This window comes from Oncorhynchus kisutch, linkage group LG30, assembly GCF_002021735.2.
Source record: "Oncorhynchus kisutch isolate 150728-3 linkage group LG30, Okis_V2, whole genome shotgun sequence".
NCBI classification, from domain to species: domain Eukaryota; kingdom Metazoa; phylum Chordata; class Actinopteri; order Salmoniformes; family Salmonidae; genus Oncorhynchus; species Oncorhynchus kisutch.
In genome coordinates, this window is record NC_034203.2 from 28,922,074 (window position 1) to 28,937,186 (window position 15,113).

The window sequence follows — 15,113 nt, forward strand, 5'->3', positions numbered from 1 at the left end:
ACTGCCGTGTCCTCTTCATGACTGTGCAGATGTGTGTGGACCATGTTAAGTCCTTAGTGATGTGGACACCAAGGACCTTGAAGAGCTCGACCCATCAAGAAGTCTAGGATCCAGTTGCAGAGGGAGGGGTTCAGTCCCTGGGTCCCTACCTTGGTGATGAGTTTGCAGGGAACTATGGTGTTGAGCTGTAGTCTATGAATAGTATTCTCACATAATTATTTCCCTTCTTGTCCAGGTGGGAGATTGTCCAGGTGGGAGATAATTCACTATGACATAATTCATTATTTCTGCCATAGACTTCAGGAGACTACAGGTCTTCAAAGGACTTCACTAAAGGCCAGATGCAGGGCCCACAAGATCCAGACCAAAGCTAAAAAGACCCAGCTCCTCTTTCTCCACACCTAGCACAATGGAAGACCATCAGTTTGTGGAAAAAAATCAAGAGTGCATGTGGTAAACTGCCTTGTTTTATTCAAACTCACTAAGGACCAACATTTCCATTATAGGCCATTTCAAACCCTCCTTTATTCCTTGACAGCTTAGCAACAGGGCAGATTGAGTTACAACACTGAAATGTTTGATAAGGTATGAACAAGATTCTGTATCTCTAACCAGGACCTGTGACACTGTTTGAAAAACATTACAGTCATAACAAACCCATGAACATGAATCCAATCCGATGTTTTCATCATCAGACTTATGGACATTGGTTGTCCTAGTTCTACTCTAGTGTAGAAATAATAATATAAGTCAAGGGGTGGTGGTGCTGCTGTCACTACAAAACATCCTTGTTTCTTTCTATACACGTCCTGTCTTGTCTCCCAGGTGTTAGATTGTGTAAAGTAATGAACCGCCCTTGCCCCTTGATTTTGCCGCCACTGTACAATGTACAATGGCACATAGGCCTATTCATGTGGGCAAATCTGCAGTGCCAATCGGGGGCATTTGAGGGGTGTCTATGAGACACTTGGCTTTTCATCATATCTGTCTTCTCACGGTCTCAGGGTGAAACCAGGGTAGCTCAGCTGTTGCCATTATGGGGGTGGAGTGCAGAGGCTAGCCAGCCAGCCAGCCAACCCGGCCCAGAATCACCCCTTTCTCTGGCATGGCAAGACCTTGTCCACTGAATAGCTTATCACGAAACAATGTCCTCTGTGTGACTGTGAGACAGGTGTCCATACATTGACAATAGATGCTAATGTGAGCAAGCAACACAAAAAAAGCAATGAGAACATAATGCCGCTGCCACCGGGTTGGTTGCAAGAATAGATGTATGACTTTATGTTCCATTACTTGACTATTCTATTCATAACCAAATGTTCATGTGTGAGTTGGTTCCATTTCAAAAGAGAGCAAATTGTGAATGTTCTTTTATATTCTGATATACAGTATGTGTGTGTTGTCTGTTGGTATATAATGTTTTAAAGTTTATATGTTCACCTGCCCAGAGACTGCAGATAAGTAAATTAGCTGTTAGCTAAATCTGGGGCAATGCATCACTTCTAATTTCTGAGACTTAGCCTTTGTACATTATCCTTTAACAAATAAACATAATAAATCAATTAAACACAATTCAGGCTAAATGTTTCCAATGGATAGAATGGGGATGTCCTCTAGGCCTACTAAAGATAATTAATTCACACTATTGTGATTGCAATTTGTTGTGCATGTCACATAGGCCTATATTTATCTGACTGGAATTCCAATACATTTCGTCCCCAAAAATATTCAAAATTCTTCCTCTGATTCACAGAAGCCTAGTAATCAAATATTTATGTGCAACAAGTTGAATTTTAACCAGGGTCAACCATGTCTGCCCCTTCTCCAGTGGAGAGGGCAGTGCCTGGGACTCAGGGACAGAGTAGCAGGGGGTACAGTGGGTCTGTGGTTGGTGGAGGACCACACAGCGAAGCCTGCATAATGCCGTCTCACTACTGGAACCTTCATTTGTGGTTTTGGCCTGCCAAATGCCCGAGGAAGAAAAGCTTTCAGCATAGGTTTGTTTCACAGGCAGACAAATCAAAATCAAATCAAATCAAATGTATTTATATAGCCCTTCGTACATCAGCTGATATCTCAAAGTGCTGTACAGAAACCCAGCCTAAAACCCCAAACAGCAAGCAATGCAGGTGTAGAAGCACGGTGGCTAGGAAAAACTAGCCAAAACTAGCCAGTGTTGTATTCACTTGTAAAGGAGTGCTGTGTTTTCTCTGCAATATGGTTATTTTTTATTTTGGATGGTTTCACTGTTTTAATGTTTCACTGTTTTAATGTTGCAGTCCTGTGCCAGATCAATCTAATATTTTTATCATTTGGCCGTTCATTTTCTTTCCTTGTACATCTCTGTTGTACTTTTGAGACTAAGATAAGAGTACCATGATTTATGCCTTATATACTGGATTTGGCTGCATGATTTCAACAGGATAAATTGTAAACTGCAGTAGTTACAATCCACATTTTTTAAGATCAGGTTTTCAGCCTAAAGCATTTAGAAAAAACAAACATGATGATTTCAATTGTAATAGTCACAAGTTTTTGTAATTAAAGCCTATCTGTTTTTGACAGATGAGATTAACACATTTGGCAATGGCACTGGAAACATTCAAATATCACAACAAGCAAAAAACATTATTAGCTATAAGCAGTAGGTATCATACTGGTATAAACCTAACACTGGGGAATCCCTTTCTCAATAGTGACCTAACGCCCTCTATGTGTCAAACAGAGACTGCATACATAAGAGGTTGACAGCAAAAAGTGGGATTTCCCCACTAATAGGGTACTTACAGTTGACTACTTAGTTGAAAAAATGGAAACCACTGTGTTTTTGTTTGTTAAAAAAGTAGGTAAGATTACTGGGCTATCAGCTCTTTTCATTATTATTGTGGGACACTTTTATCAGTTTCAGAAAAGTATGATTCAAGTCAATTATTTCCTCTTTTCCTCACTGCTTAAAACAGCTCCACCCAACTGGGTCTGTGCACTACATGTATCAGTGATTCCAATGTTGGCATTACTTTTAGTTTTTGTCATAGCTATGATCATTAAAGTTAAATATTCAGCTTTAATTAGTTACAATTAGTTGGGTCGTTATATCCAAACATGCTGTAAGACCAAAAAAGAAGGACTATATTTAAAGACATGAAAAGCAAGATTCCTCTTTACAAATACATCAATGCTGTTTGTGAAAAATCCCACCAATTCAAGTTCATACACAATAGGGGGTAGGCAAGGTTGCTTTGTGGAATGTCACACAGTTTGCCAATGATTTTCCTCAAAACTATGGATCGTTTATGGGGTTCTATTTAACCAAACCAGGCTGAATAAGGAATACTGTTACAATCCTTCAATTTCACAATGAAGGATTATGCGTCAACACTCCCTCCCAACCCATGCATCAATACAGTGTGATTGTAACACCCTCAGTACCTTAAAAGCAGTCAGTGCATTAGCCTCAGTCTGCTACTGTGTGGTCTTCCACAGAACTAGCACGCAGGAACGTGATTAGACAGATGGAAGGCAAGGGAACGAACAGAGGCCTCAACAACAATGCATGCTCTGTGACTCCTATCCTCCTAGCCTGTAGAGTTTGGGTGATTTCCTACTTCCCAACCCATGCCCGAGGGACACATTAGTAAATGCAGTTTAACAAGACCAAATTAAGCACATCCAGCAACAAAGCACTGTTTGACTTGGAGAGGACTTGCTTGCTTACAACTGGAACCAATGAAAGTCCGTAGGTCACCCCGCACCCACATAGTGCCTTCAGAAAGTATTCATACCCCTTGACTTATTTCACATTTTTTGTGTTACAGCCTGAATTCAAAATCAATTAAAATAAATTCTCACCCATCTACACACAATGCCCCATAATGACAAAGTGAAAACATATTTTTAGAAATGTTTTGCAAATGTTTTGAAAATTAAATACATAAATATCTCATTTACATAAGTATTCACACCCCTGAGTCGGTACTTTGTAGAAGCACCTTTGGCAGCGATTACAGCTGTGAGTTTTTACGGGGAATCTCTAAGATCTTTCCACACCTGGATTGTGCAACATTTGCCCATTATTCAAGTTCTTCAAGCTCTGTCAAATTGGTTGTTGATCATTTCTAGACAACCATTTTCAGCTCTTGCCATAGATTTTCAAGTAGATTTAAGTCAAAACTGTAACTCGGCCACTCAAACATTCACTGTCATCTTGGTAAGCAACTCCAGCATAGTTTTTCTTGTGTTTTAAGGTTATTGTCTTGCTGAAAGATGAATTCATCTTCCAGTGTCTGGTGGAAAGCAGACTGAACCAGGTTTTCCTCTAGGATTTTGCCTGCGCTTAGCTCCATTCCTTTTCTTTCTTATCCTGGAAAAACTCCCTCGTCCTTGATGATTACAACATACCCATAACATGATGCAGCCACCACTATGCTTGAAAATATGACGAGTTGTACTCAGTACTGTGTTGTATTGGATTTGCCCCACACTTTGTATTCAGGACAAAAAGTGAATTGCTTTGCCACATTGTTTGTAGTATTACTTTAGTGCCTTGTTGCAAACAGGATGCACGTTTTGGAATATTTTTTATTCTGTACAGGCTTCCTTCTTTTCACTCTGTCATTTAGGTTAGTATTTTCGAGTAAATACAATGTTGTTGATCTATCCTCAGTTTTCTCCTATCCCAGCCATTTAACTCTGTAACTGTTTGAAAGACACCATTAGCCTCAATCCCTGAACTGTTTCATTCTTCTCCGGCAACTGAGTTAGGAAGGATGCCTATATCTTTGTAGTGACTGGGTGTATTGATACACTATCCAAAGTGTAATTAATAACTTCACCATGCTTAAAGGGATATTCAATGTCTGCTTTTTTTATTGTACCAATAGGTGCCCTTCTTTGCTAGGCATTGGAAAACCTCCCTGGTCTTTGTGGTTGAATCTTTGTTTGAAATTCTCTGCTCGACTGAGGGACCTTACAATTATCTGTGTGTGTGGGGTACAGAGATGATGTAGTCATTCAAAAATCATCTTAAAAACTATTATTGCATACAGAGTGAGTCCATGCAACTTATTATGTGACTTGTTAAGCAAATGTTTACTCCTGAACTTATTTTAGGCTTGCCATAACAAAGGAGTTAAATACTTATTGACTCAAGGCATTTCAGCTTTTCATTTTGAAAAACAAAGTTCCACAAAATATTTTTTGTAAAATTCAGGCTGTAACACAACAACATTTGGAAAAAGTCAAGGGGTGTGAATACTTTGTGAAGACACTGTATATCCCCAGTCAGTTAGTCTACAGACACACTAAGAAAGACAGAGCACAGAGCACAGGTGCAGGTAATGATGTTTGACAGGTTAGGTTAGGGGGAAACACCTGTGTGGCATCCTGTCAAATATAAATATTTTATTTTGGTAGTATTTTATTTTATCCTGTCAATAAGCCAAGATTCCACAAGGACGGATGTGAGAGCAGAGCAATCACTTTTTCCCTGCAGGTTTTGAAATAACAAGCGCCATATGATGCCTTTCTTTGTAAGGCTAAAATATGTGAATAGGGGATTCGGTATGTTACAATACAGGCATAGTATTTTTTAGGTGCCGCATTCTGCATGGGTCTCATTCTCAATTTATTTCTCAATACATTACACAATTTATTTATCTAAATGTATTTCTTAACCTAACATTATTTCCCAAACAATTGCTCAATCAAAACGTGTGTCAATGTTTATAAATTTTACTCACTGCATCATGAATAGAAATACAACATTTATACCACAAATAGAGCTAAAATATTACCTTTTTTACAGTAAAAGCTACTAATATTCATATTCACTGTTTCTGGACGAAATGTTCTTCATATCATACCTGAAATATATACCGTATAAAAATCATGCTAATTTGCAACAAACCCTGACCTGGTTTTAGTAGGCGAGATTCTGCGGACATCCTCCCATAGAGTGGTATTATCCATATGTTGGTGTTCTTCCTCTTCTCTTAATAACTGTCTAAAGAGTGACTGTTCACATGTGTGGACAGACTGTTACAACTGAGATAATACAGGGTCTATATCTTCCACCCGCCCTTCTGAAAAAACACAAACACAAGCACATGCACACGCAAGCTCGCACTCACACACACGCACTCACTCACTCACTCACTCACACACACGCACTCACTCACTCACGCACGCAAACACACACGCACGCACGCACGCACACACACACACACACACACACACACACACACACACACACACACACACACACACACACACACACACACACACACACACACACACACACACACACACACACACACACACACACACACACACACACACACACACACACACACACAGTTTCCTTATGCTCGTCAATAGCTTCTCCATATCAACCTTTTGTTGAAAGGAGACTGGGCCCCAGCAAGGACAGTAAGGCCTACAGGAGTATCTGTGTTAAACACCCGCTATAGGCTACATATGACCATGGGAAATGTTGAAGTAGCATCTTCAGCTTAGGTCATCAACCCTGGATGTGTTATTCATGTAGCTGAATTATTCATGCCCAAATCAAAGCAAATTCATGGGTAACCAGGCAGGGAGTCTGCAGGGCTAGTCGGCACTGTCTGAATGGAGGAAGGAGGCCAGCGGGCTGATCAGAACAGGCTTTCCTCACTGTAGGAAGTTGGTATTGATCTCAGTAGGGGGCAGACGTGCTCCCCTCTGAGATGATGCCTGGAGAGGATAAAACACGCTCAGTTAGGGACTTGGGAACAGTGGACTCTTGGTTGTGTGTTGTTGCTGTGTGTGTGTGTTTTGCTGTGTGTGTGTGTGTTGTGTGTGTGTTGCTGTTTGTCGGTTACTGTGTGTGTGTGTGTTGCTGTGTGTGCGTGTATGTGTGTGTGTGTGTGTGTGTGTGTGTGTGTGTGTGTGTGTGTGTGTGTGTTAGAGCCCTACTGATGTATCGGTTCACTAATATTATTGTCTGATTAACGCTATATCGGTATCGGTAACCAATAACTGATATTCAATCAATTGGATGAAAAAAGGGAATCTCATGCTGATCTCAACATTTGCGGCAATTCCCATGATGTGTCATTCACTTCACAATGTAATAAATCAACAATTGAAACATTTCTTGGAGAATTGCTGTTTTGGATGGCAATCGGTACGTTTTGTCCCCCCAAAGAATTGCTATGGGACCCCAAAAAAACATATCGGTCGGGCTCTAGTGTGTGTGTGTGTCACAGTGGGGTATTTTATCATCCTTGTAGCAGATTAGTAGCCCTTACAGAGTTTTAGACAGTCTGTGTATGGAGCCCATGTACCCCCCCCCCCCCCGTGAGGACTACACAGGGGTTCCAGGGTGGGGGTCAGGGTTGGGGCAAATAATAATAATCTGAATAATGATGACTATAGAAACACATTATGGAGCAGATTGGTCCAATGGGACCACTAATGGACTGCCTTGTGAGCAGTACAATGGGGCGAAAGAAGGCCAAGTCATGCTGGAACACAGACAGACAGGCATGGATGCCTTCCTCTGCGCCTGATGTGCTGGAATATTGGCCCTGGCCTATTCCCCAAAGGGAATGGGGTATGTGGGGCTGGAAACAAATCAAACATTATTACCACGACCCACATGGTTGCCGTGAGAGGATCCATGCTGGCTTTACCCCATTGGCAACGACCACCACTGGGCACCCTACCCCACGCCTCTCACAGTAGGGGGCGCTATAGAGCGAGGTGGTGCTGGGCAAAGGATAACTGTGCACCATGGTGTCGGCTGCCAATCACCTTTGTGTTGCGATTGTCAGTGGCCTGAAAAGGTCGTTAAGGGGATTTACATAACATTTTGTATGCCTTGGGTGCATAAGGAAATGTGTGGTACCCCGTTGAGGATTCATCTTCAATGAGATTTTGATGGCGGATTGTGCCAAGAAGAAGACTAAATGAAGTAGACCAATCACTATAAATTAAATATCGTCAGCGAAAATAATTAGGACTTTAGGTGTTTTGCATAAGATTATCCCAATTACAATAAGGAGCTAAGCAGACCACAAGGCACAATAAAACAATAGCCCCTATACTAAATCATTCTGAAAGAAATCCAATCCAATCCTGAAGACAGAAATCCATTCTCCATTTGCCCTAGCTTCTGCAAAAATATGAGGAGGCGCTTTCCTATAGCAGATACAAACAAAATCTGTTGTAGAATGTATCTACTAACCGGTAGCATTAACTTGTGGGAGCTAATTTGGCCAACATTAATTCCACATTGGTGCTGAGTGGTATGATAAGTGTTGACTGTGTGGGTCATTGGAGCCATGAGGAATATCTATTAGGGATATGTGTGACGGACGATTGAGACAAGCACTTCAAAGATGCACTTCCTCAGGGAAAAGGGGGGCCACGTATTGTCAACCATGCATGGGCATTGTGGGTCATAATGGAAGATGAGTGTGTGTTGGCGAGTGGTGGATGTTACCAAAGAATGTCTATTTAGTTGACTGGATTGGAGTGGAGGTTATCAAGGACTGTTTTGATGAACTTTCATTATTCATGTGGATTAGGCTTTCCGTCTCTGTCTGACCTCCATTGCAGTGTGCAAAAATGTACTGTTTTTCTGAGTTGAGAACATCAGGTAATGACGTGACCAATTATTCAGAAACCTGACGATACTATCAACAGTAGTTGAGGTTAATCAAAGAGAGGGAAAAAAAATAATTTGTTTTTCCTCAGTGGTGTCCGTTTGAAGTTTCTCCCTGTTCCTCTGCCATGAACTGTACCTGAATGATGACTAAAGAAAGAATAAAGGATGCCCCACCCTGTACCTTTAGTTTGCCATGATTAAATCAAAGACTCTGTAGAGGAGGCATCAAAGGTAAGATGTTAACCTGTTCCACCTTGGGCTAGATAATTGGTTGGAATGTAGTAGCGTGTCAGAGCACAGACTGAGGAGAGCAGAGAGACCCAGCACCAATTGAAAACCTGTGGCATCCTAGGTACCTATACCTACTACTTTTAATTTGGCATTGCCAAGCCTTGCCATTGTGACAGCGTCGAAGCCAAATGATTTGGAACCCACATTCAATTTCTCTAACACTGGAAGCATCTGACTGACAAGGTGAATGTTAGTGGCCCTGTGGGTCTGGAGAGAGAGACCTAGACTCTGACAAAGCTAACAGTCTCATAACATATCTCTCCAAGGTGGTCTGGGGCTGGACTGACTGGGGTACAGGTCTGTGTTGCTACTGACAACTCTTGAGTGTATGCATGTCCATCAGTGATATAATAAAGCCATAGGCTATAGGTTATTCCAAATTGTCTTATGCGATTATTATTCCTCTATACAAAGTAACCTTAGTACACCTGCTATGTCATCTTGGTAATTGGGCAGAATACCGTCATGGAATTAGTGACATTTCTGAAATTATCCAAATAATTGTGGTAATGCAGAATTAACACCCATAATTATCTGACAGAAGTTGAAACAGTGGTTCTTCCCATGATGTCACCCAGCCAGTGTACTTTGTCACCCAGCCAGTGTACTTTGTGGAATCAACAGAACAATAATGTTTTGTTTGTTATAATTTTTTCAGATGCATTTTCCCGCTTGTGTGTGTGTTGTTTCAGATGCACACCTGCCTACCTCCAGGCTAAAATATACCAGTGGGCAGCCTCTCATTGCTGGCTGGAGCCACAGCTCCCCCTGTAGTAATGCATTAGAGGGCTTGTCATTTTACTTTATTGTAGCCCTCTGACAACCCATTAGACACAGCAGGGTCAGAGGTGTCAACCTGCTCTGACTGACAGACGGAGGGAGGATGGAGGGAAGGGGGATGGACAGATTATGGCACAGACGAATTGGGCTGCTCCCAGAGTCAATTACCAAGTCCTACCCTGGGGCACCTCAGCACACAACCGGGAGAGCTGGACATACTTTAGTTTGATGTATCACATTTTATTCCACCTTTTGGAACATGGGAAAAATGGGAAACAGGGTTATACATACAGTGATATATATATATCTTTAGAAAATAGGGCAGTGTAACATGGCCTTACATCCCTGTTGGATTTTCACTAACCTTTATAATTGCTTCTCAAAAGAAGGATAACAAATAGAAAAGGAAATGAAGTTGAATGCAAACATATTCGTAATTGTATTTGTGTGTTTTTTCAATTTATTTGAGAGTGAAAAGGAACAACTGATTAACATATTATTTAATGTACGACATGGATGTTTGTGTATAGGAGTTTGAGTTGGGGGGGTTGAAGCTTCCTTGTTGCACTGTCCGGTCCACCAAACTGCAGACAATTTAGATGGAACTGCATTGGATGGATATAATGGCAGTCTAAAGTCTAAAATCCTTGTTAAGTCCCTCCATCTTTCAAACTCAACTGGATCACACCAAGAATATCTTATTATTTGATCCTGTCTTGATCCTCTAATCCTTCAACCATTTCCATCTTCTCCTTTTCTCATTTCAAACGAGCAGCTGTTTTTTGATTGTCCAGCATTAGAACATCGAGAATTTGTCCCCTCTTCCACGAAAAGAAAAGTAACTATATTGACGAGAAAAAAGAGGTACAGCTTGACAAGCCAAGAATGCAACTGGATCTGTTTCAGTGTGATAATGAGGTGTTTTCTGTGCTCGGAGCTTGTATTGACATGGAGACTAATTATTTCCATGTAGTACAACACTGAGGGAATAATGTGGAGGGATGGGAAAGACAATAAGCAGTGATTACACTTGTAGACAAGCCAAGATGCTCAACTGCTGCTATATCGCTTGAAACAAGACAGGAAGTCTGTCAATAGCAGACTGACCCATATACTTTTTGTTTGTTGACCATTTCTATTATTTTCTAGACAGAAAATATGCAACGGATGAATAGTTAATTTAGCAGTGATGCCATGATGTCCGAACCGCCAACGGTGGGATATATTGTGAAGAGACGAGAGAAATAGAAAAGCTCAAATCTTTTGGATTATACGCACCTCCCTCCCTCCATTTTTTTTTCTCCAATAACAGAAATAATGCAATCTATGTTAACCCCTCGCCCCTCCTTAGTGGGAACTAGCTTTAGTTTGAAAGGTGGAGGACGGCAGTGCAGAGGGGTTTCGGGGGGGTCGCCCCAATAAAAATAGCACTCAAATGCAATTACAGTGCTGTGAAGAATGGTCTTGTCAGTAATTTGCTGCTTAAAACCAAGGAGATTGCAGGTCTGGGGCCGCTTGGAATTCTGAGCCTGCAGTGCAGTGTGGGAAAAGCAGTGGGAAGGCAGGCAGCGCCCTTTGTGAGGTAATTACTGGAACTAGCAGCGGCCAGCGCCAGTCCCTGCTAATGATAACCCCTCTACCGCTGCTAGTCACCTTGTCATTGATACACCCTATCGGACACACACACACACACACACACACACACACACACACACACACACACACACACACACACACACACACACACACACACACACACACACACACACACACACACACACATAGCCACATTCACACATGCACACACACTATATGCATTCACAGCCACATGAACAGCCGCGCACGCACAAATGCATGCTCCCACACAGACACACACACACACACACACACACACACACACACACACACACACACACACACACACACACACACACACACACACACACACACACACACACACACACACACACACACTGTTAGATATTACTGGTTAGATATTGCTGAACTGTTGGAACTACAAGCACAAGCATTTTGCTACACACGCAATAACATACGTGACAAATAACATTTGATTTGATTTGACAAAGTGTTGCGGTGGTATTGTGAGTCGATTAATATGGTTGCTTTTGTTTAGTGGACAGAAAATGTCTCTCATAGTTATGTTTTTTCATTACCGATTGTCTGGGGTTATCTGTTCAGTTACTACAGATGCAAGAAATTGTAACTTCTCTGCCATGAAACGCAGTGCATGGTCCTTGTTCAAGGAATGACTGAATACATGAATGAACACATGTTGTCCCACATTGATAAGATCAACTGAGAAGAAACCCATGGATGTCATACATGTTAAACAGCTTGAGAGGTGAAAAGGTGACCGAGTGATCATGTCAGCTCCCACCTATCTGCCCCCCCCCCCCCCCCACCTTGGTCTAACTGACCTCTCGTCAACCTTTGCCCCCAGCCCCGCCCCCCAGACTGCCTTTACAGTAGCACACCCACCTCACAGAGCGAGCTCATTAACATTCTCCCTGCTATTATCCTCCACGTTTGACTAAAGGTGGCAAAATTCCTTTGTTCGCTTTAACAATACAAACAAGCACTTCAAAAGAAAGAGGAGCACTGTGCAGGTGCTACAGCTTTCCTGGTAGTGGCTCTCATCTGTAGAATGCCAGGGGATAACCCCATTCTAGCCATTCAGGGCAGGTGACACACTTCTCACGTTTCCCCTTCATGGTAGAAGATGAAATAGGGCACTGATTGGCAAAACTAAAGCTATAAGATATTTCCCAGCAACAAAACAGAGGCATTCGTTTCCAGTGTGAAGTTACCATATGTTATAAATCTTAATAGATGAACATACTTCAATTATATATTAAATGTGTTTGCTTCTTAAATTGTTTGTAGTATTGTATGTTCTTATTACGTTGTATGTTTGAATGTTGTAATTTAATTTAATTTGTTAATTTGTTGTTAATTTGTGTTCATGCAAGGCTCCCTTGGAAAAGAGGCTTTGGTCTGAATGGAACCCCTTGCTGAAATAAAGGATCAATAAATATAAACAAATACATATTTCACCCCAGGACCTAGTCTGGATTCAATGATGGAGTGTGATGTGATTGTTTATTTTAAATGACTGTTAACTATCAGCAATCAGGTTTGTGTTAGAAACAACACGTCTATGTTTAACTTAAAATATATCACGTTTACCTTGATTGGAACGAGATTTATATTGCTTGCAAGTGACAATATTTTGCACTTCTGTAAGACTAACTGTAGGCTTCCATAATAGTCACACCTCAATCTAGCATTATTGACATAGTTTACCTAAAAAAAGGTGTAGAAGGAGTCTATAATCATGCCGTTGTGTCTCTCATTGCACTGTTCAGAGCTGGTGTATGGAAGCTTGCTGAATGTGTGGCAATATGGTACTGGGACTGAAACACACATGTACATTAAACGGTTTTCTTCACAGTCCACAGCATAAGGAAATGTCCGCACACTGACGTAGCTTGCTCTGTGCATCCATTACCAACTCTTTGGGAAGTATGATATACAAATAGTGCTTTGAATGCCACGTTCTTTCCCAAATTGCTGTTCAATGTCAGACATTCCACCCAGTGCTGTAAAATACCATCAGCGAGGGTTCAAATCTAATTTAGTTACTTAGAAGTGTTGATTTGATGAAATCTTGGATGATCAAATCAACATTTCTTTGACAATCTTTTGAAGTCTAAGTGCAATAGGATACTTGATATGTCATGTGTAATACGGTAGTCAAACACCATAGACATCTATCACCATCACCAGGCCAACCACAACAACAATAACAACATCTCAATGTGATCTGTATGCAAATATGACATTAGGGAATCCATACTACATGGACATCAAAAGGTTTTAGACCGTGGGAGTGTTTTGCACCATGTCACTTGTAAAGAATGGGCTTTGCATCACACCACCAGAGCACACCACCACTATGTATCATGCCCCAGTCTTCCTACCCCTCCAGAACACCACAGCTTTATTGAAATGCATGGAATGGAGATGGGACTCTCTCTATTGTGAAACCCTGGATTCTCTCGCCTTCCCAATTCAATAACAGCAAAAACAGGACATAAAAAGAGGCGGAGGGCACTGATTGCAATTAGGGCCATTGTCTCCCATTTATATGGTTATTGGGTGGTGCCACTTGAGGGTCTAGCTGTGTCGATTATCTCACAGTCAGGATGCCAGCTTCCATAGCTGGAGCCGCCGTAGCCTCCTCTGGCAACTATCTGGTACATCTCACCTGGGTGACAAGGCAGTTACGGGGCTCTGGTGGAAGAGGAGGGAGGGAAGGGCCCATTTCCCCCCTCGGTGTTGCTGCAGGGGCTGAGTTTCTGGCCATCCTGTGATCTTTCTGTTGTTTGGTTGTTTCATGTTTTATACTGGGTTTTCTAGTCCCTTTCAGTCTGTGTGAAAAGTGGAAGAATCAAAGTGTGTGGAATGAGTGAGCTATACTGGTCTGGGCTGTCACTAATCCGCTCTAGCTGCAAGCCTGCTCTCGTCTTGAGGGGGCACATATGAGTAAATGTTACTAGATAAACATCAACACTTTCTTTCATCTTTATCACAAGAGAAAAAGTGTTTGCATGGCACAACTGCCGTCATTCCTTCCCTTATTGCTGGACCCCCAGGCCTACGAAGAACTTTAACAGTAAATGACAGCCTGCGATAATTTGATTCCCCAATTTGAGTTAGGTGAAAGACATGAATCCACATGAATAAGAACAGACTGACATGGGTATCATAGTGGCCTGGCTATATTGTAGCCATTCCTCTCAGAGTGGGGGTTGTGCATCAATGTATTCTCTGATAATGAGGTTAGATAGCACTGAGCCCTGGCCTCTGATGGTGATATTGTTGTGGGTCTGAAAGAGTATCAGGTGGCTGGTTCGGGAATGAGGGGCAGAGCTGGAGCACTGGTGGGCTCTATTCATCAGATCACCCCCTCTAATCTATCTACCCCCAGATCAGCGCTCTCTCCTCACAAAGCTCCACCCACTCTCCCTCTCTACCCCTCTCTCTCTACCCCCCCACATTATACTTTAATAATTTGTTTTGTGTCATTTATAGTCTCCCCATCAGCAGGAGATGGAGGATACAATGACCTTAAGGCATATGAAAGGGCAGCTCAAGGGACTAGGTCCATTCAGTGTCAATTGTACTTTTGCCTGCATGTTGAGATAGTTATTGTGAAGGACCCACTGAAACTGGCTGCATTTGTCTGTCCAGCCAGTCTATGCATTGATGCAGTGAGGCATCTTATCTATATTATCCCCTTTACAAGTGAACATTTTTTATTTTTTATTTTACCTTTATTTAACCAGGCAAGTCAGTTAAGAACAAATTCTTA